Source organism: Symphalangus syndactylus, chromosome 13, assembly GCF_028878055.3.
Source record: "Symphalangus syndactylus isolate Jambi chromosome 13, NHGRI_mSymSyn1-v2.1_pri, whole genome shotgun sequence".
NCBI lineage: Eukaryota > Metazoa > Chordata > Mammalia > Primates > Hylobatidae > Symphalangus > Symphalangus syndactylus.
This window is the reverse complement of record NC_072435.2, coordinates 53,712,183-53,717,902: the sequence shown is the minus strand read 5'-3', so window position 1 is coordinate 53,717,902 and position 5,720 is coordinate 53,712,183.

The window sequence follows — 5,720 nt, the reverse complement described above, 5'->3', positions numbered from 1 at the left end:
GTTCCTCTAAAACATGCTTCACAAGGTGATGGACTGCCCTGCCTCGGGTTCAAAAAATGAAGCAAATTTTGCTTTACTAATTTAGTCACATACAACAATAAATCCTGGAAATATGTCTTATGTATATTTTGCATTACCTCTTGCAGACAAATACAAAAACATGGTCAACATTTGCAATAAAATTATCATAGAAATGCCATCTCAAATCTTATTTTCTTTTTTCCAATGTGCATTTCACAAATAACTTGTATTAAAATTATGTTTTACAGAGTAGAAATAGACAACAAATACCCCTGGTAATTTAAATAGGCATTTGCATAACATGACTAGAACACTTTAGGAAAATGCACAGCATCGGAAAATATGAGTTCAAAAACACTTAAATACAAGTGATTTTAATAAGTCTAATATGAAAAATGCCTTTTAGCTGTATTAATTAGTGAATTAAAATGTGTTGATCTTGGAATATTTTCCAGCTAACAGGTTCGGGGATTTGTGGAGGTTTTTTTTTTTTTCTTTCTGTTTGTGAAAGAGTGTTTGCCATTCATTAAACACCACCATGGTGCTGTCTTGGAAGTGTCTCTGCAGGTATCTGAAGAAGGCTGTGAAACCAGGCTCAGGCCCAAGGCCAGAGAAATGCAACTCCATGAGGGGACGGTGGGTGGAATGTCCAGACTCCAGAGATCCTGGGCCCGACCCACTTAGGGGCACAGGGCCTGGACTTCACAGCCTTTGGAGAGGGAAAGGTATGCATCCCATAGAGCCCCGGATTGGGTCTCCTCCACATTGTGCCTGGCTCTGATGCTGAAGGTTTTATGGAACCAGTTTTCCCACCTGCATTCTCTGGAAGGATTTGCCCAAGCATAAGAGTTAGCTGGTGTGTGTAGGCCCTGTGGATGGATAGCACTGTAATGACTTATCCTGTAAAACCCTATTTTTCTGCCCAGCATCTTCATGCATTGTTTTTCATTTTTTATCTTTATTTTTTACTAATTAAAAAAAAAGATTTTTGAGGCCAGGTGTGGTGGCTCAAGCCTGTAATCCCAGCACTTTGGGAGGCTGAGGTGGGTGGGTCACCTGAGGTCAGGAGTTCAAGACCAGCCTGGCCAACATAGTGAAACCCCGTCTCTACTAAAAAAAAAAAATACAAAAATTAGCTGGGCATGGTAGCATTTGCCCATAGTCCCAACTACTTGGAGGCTGAGGCAGGAGAATCACTTGAACCTGGAAAGTGTAGGTTGCAGTGAGCCGAGATCATGCCACTGCACTCCAGCTTGGGAGACAGAGTGAGACTCAGTCTAAAAACAAAAAACATAAAAAACAAAAAAATTTGAGACAGGGTCTCTCTCTGTCCCCCAGGCTGGAATACAGTCGCACTGCAGCTTACTGTATACAGCTCACTGCAGCCTTGAACTACTGGGCTTAAGCGATCCTCCCACTTCAGCCTCCTGAGTAGCTGGGACCACAGGCATGCACCACCACACCTGGCTAAGTTTTTAAGTTTTTTGTAGAGATAGGGTTTCACTATGTTGCCCAGGCTGGTCTTGAACTCTTGGCCTCAACTGAGCCTCCTGCCTGGGCCTCCCAAAGCACTGGGATTACAGGCAGGAGCCTCTGCCCTCAGCCTCTGTGTATTGTTTTTAAAATAATTTTTTGCCTTTTCTCTTTCCTGGGCTGTCTCCCAGCTTGGTACAGCAGGTCAGCTCTTGGCAGGTCCTGGGAAGCACATGGCCTTACGGCCACGAAGTGCAAACACAGCTGAGGAGCACTACAGCCAGGCCAACCGAAGATGGCTGTTCTCCCATTGAGTGGAAAAACACCTTGCCACTTGGGGATTCGGGCTCTGCGCAGTGATAGCTCATCAAAAGCGAGGTAGATGCGTATTTACATTTCTGCAATTTAGTTGGAATACCCTTCTGAGAACCTGCAGCAGAGGCGCCTTCAGTGCACAGCTTCTGAGTTGTTAAAATTTTCATTCTAGGTCCCCAGGAAACAGTGCATTAAAACACATCACTGCTTCCTCGCCTCATCAAAACTCCCCCGCTTGCTACTCTCCTGCCCCAATAACGGGCTGGGAAATGAGAGCAAGGGAGCCTGGGGCCATGGTCTGTGAAGGAGAAGGGCCAGTCATGCAGGCACCAAGGCAGATGGCCTCAGGTCCAGCCATGATGCTCCTCAGCCACCCGCCCTGCAAAAGATGCCTTCAGCTGCGCCCCTCTTCTTTAACAGGTTTCTCCAGCTACTCAAGCCAGGTGTGAAGGAAATCACAGACGGCCAAGGTCAGATGTGGAAATTCAATCGTGCCATTTGGCAGATGAAGACATTGAGGCCCAGCGGGGAAGAGTCACTTAGTGACAAGAATACAAGTCCCCTGATGCCAGGTCAGGGTCCTTTCATAATGGCTGAGCTGCCTTCCAGGAGAGGTTCCCCATTTTTAAGATAAACCTTTTTTTAGAGACAGAGTCTCATTCTGTTGCTCAAGATGGAGTGCAGTGGTGCAATCATGGCTCACTGCAGCCTCAACTTTCTGGGCTCAAGCGATCCTCCCACCTCAGCCTCTTGAGTAGCTGGAACTACAGGTGTGTGCCATTATGCTTGGCTAATATTTAAATTTTTTGTAGAGATGGCATCTCACTATGTTACCCAAGCTGACCTCTAACTCCTGACCTCAAGTGATCTGTCTGCTTAGCCTCCCAAATTGCTGGGATTACAGGTACGAGCCACAGCACCCGGCCAAAACAAAGTTTTAATTTTAGAATAGTTTTAGATTTACAGAAAAGTTGTGAAGATAGTAGAGTTCCCATGTTGTTAATATTTTACATTGCTCTGGTACATCTGCCACAAATCAGGCGCCAATATTCCTTACATCATTATTAACTGAAGTCCACACTTTATTCGGATTTCCCTGGTTTGTACCTGGTGTCCTGTTTCTGTTCCATGACCCCATCCGGGACACCCCGTGGCTTTTAGAACTCATGTCTCCTTAGCATCTTCTAGACTGCAACTCTTTCTCCTACTTGCCTTGTTTTTAGTGCCCTTGACAGATCTGAGGAACATGGGTCAGATATTTTGTAAAATGTCCCTCAAGTTGGGGCTGTCTGCTGTTTTTCTCACAGTTAGACTGAGCCGATGGGTTCTTGGGATAAAGGCCACAGGGGATAAGGACCGTCCTCCCCACATCCCACTCTCAGGAGAACTCGCCCCTGACCTTCCTCGCCTGGTTGAGCTCAGGTTTCTCCAGGGTCAAGTTCCTCTTTCTCAACCCTGTTTCCATAGCGTACCACTGGGAAGGGGGTCACTGGGTACAGCCCACACTTAAGAGCTGGGATGATCACCCGCCTCCTCAAGGGAGGGGCATCTAAGTCAATTACGTGGAATTCTTCTGCACAGGATGTGTCTATTCTCGCCCACCTATTTATTTATTCAACTACTTACCTATATCGGTATGGATTCATGGATGTATATTTTGTACTTTTTTTTGAGACAGAGTTTTGCTCTTGTTGCCCAGGCTGGAGTGCAATGGTGCGATCTCTGCTCACTGCAACCTCCGCCTCCTGGATTCAAGCGATTCTCCTGCCTCAACCTCCTAAGTAGCTGGGATTACAGGTGCCCACCACCACACCTGGCTAATTTTTTGTATTTTTAGTAGAGACAGGGTTTTACCATGTTAGCCAGGCTGGTCTCAAACTCCTGACCTCAGGTGATCTGCCCACCTCGGTCTCTCAAAGTTCTGGGATTACAGGCGTGAGCCACCGCACCCGGCCTGTACTTTGGGTTGTAATGCAATACTACATTTTTCTTGCTCGAATTGTTCTGATTTTGGCCACTGGGGGCTCTTACATTGATCCTTACGTCTCTTTGACAAGCCCCACCATTGCATGTGTGTTTGTATGTGTGTGTATGGGTATGTGTGTGTATGTTTGTGTCTGTGTGTCTATGTGTATGTGTGTGTATTTGTGTATATGTGTATGTGTGTGTCTGTGTGTGTGTATGCGTATGCTTATGTATGTGTATATGTGTGTGTGTGTGTGTGCACACACTCTACTTTTTGGCACTGCAATATGCTTCAGGCTCATCTGACATTTCCTGTCCCAATCCTAGAATCGGCTGTTTCTTCAAGGAATTCTGGCTCCTGGGTTTGAGGATGGTATTAGAAACAAGGCCCGGGTGGTAGGTGTTATTACTGGGGTGTCTTTGTTTCTAGGCCCTCTCGGCAGACAGAGCCAGGAAGCGGATGTGTGTTCGCTAACCCCTGTATATAGGCATGTCTAAAATACCTTTACGTGCATCTATCTGTATCTATATTAGGCTAAGAAGAAGTGCACACCAATGTCCCGAATTCATCTCCAATACTGTGGATTATTCTGGCCTACCCCTTGCTTATCTGCAAGGTGCCCATTTTTCAGGTGGAGAGAGCAAGGCTCTGAGGTGGATGTCACTGGCTCAAGGTCACACCTCAGTGCCTATCTTGGCTTGCACCAAAACTGCAACTGCCCTTGGCTGATGGTCAGTCATTTAGATCAGAGAGTGGGGACTGTGTTTGCCTTGGAAAGAGGGTCCTAGCCAGGCAGCAAGAGGGCCAGGCCTCCAGAAATTTGCACAGGAAGAGCTGAAAGCTGGCCAGCAGAATCCAGCCTTGGTGCCACTCATATACACATTGTCCCATCTCCCCAACCAACCTGCCCAGGAAATATGACCTAGGAAAGCCGTCGGAGCCAACGCTGGCTCTTCCCTGCCCACATCTCTCAGACCTCAGCAGCCAGCATGTACCTGCAGTTTCCCAAGGCCGGAGGCAGAAGTTCTATGCCTCTGTCCCTGAGAACTTCTCCAGGATCTTGGAAATTCCTGGCCTTCAAAGCCAGAAGGGCCAGGTAACTAATATCTTGGGGGTAACCCTCACCCAGGAACCGGCAGCATTCCTGCCAGCTTTCTCCCCTTCCTGGGGAACACCCCGTGGCAGGTGCAATGGCGCCTCCCCACACCCCCGCTGAGGGGAGCTCGGTGCATGCTGGTGGCTGTGGATCCTGTGCCATGCTTGGTGGCTTTCTCCTGTCTTCTCACTTCCCCTCCCCACCACACTCACTGTGGTTGCCTCCCAAATCAATGAGTCTCACGGGATCCTTGTCTTGAGGTCAGCTTCTGGGGGACCCAAACCAAGACGTCAACACACACACCAGCCCTTTCTTTTTTTTTATTGTACTTTAAGTTTTAGGGTACATGTGCACAATGTGCAGGTTTGTTACATATATATCCATGTGCCATATTGGTGTGCTGCACCCATTAACTCGTCATTTAGCATTAGGTGTATCTCCTAATGCTATCCCTCCCCAACACACCAGCCCTTTCTTATTTTCTGTGCAGGAATCCCAGCCCGCCTCAGCACACTGTGAGCACGCAGCCACAGAGGGGAGCCATCGGCAGGTGGAAAGTGGCTGTCAGAGCCCAGACTTAGGAGCTCAGGCGTCCAGAGAGACGGGTGGGGTGGAGCCACATGTCCGGAGGGCAGAAGAGGGTTGCAGCCACCACACTGTGGCTGGCTCACATCAGAGAAGTGGTAAGAGTGTGATCTGGCCAGGTGAGGCCCTAGACAGGAAGAAGACACCCAGCTTAGTCCTGCAGGCTGTTTTAAAGCCATCCTTCCCTGTCATGCAGTGGGGAAGGGAGCTCCATTTGTCAGCTGTAGGTGGATGAACCGATGAGAGGTGCCAGGGGATTCTGGC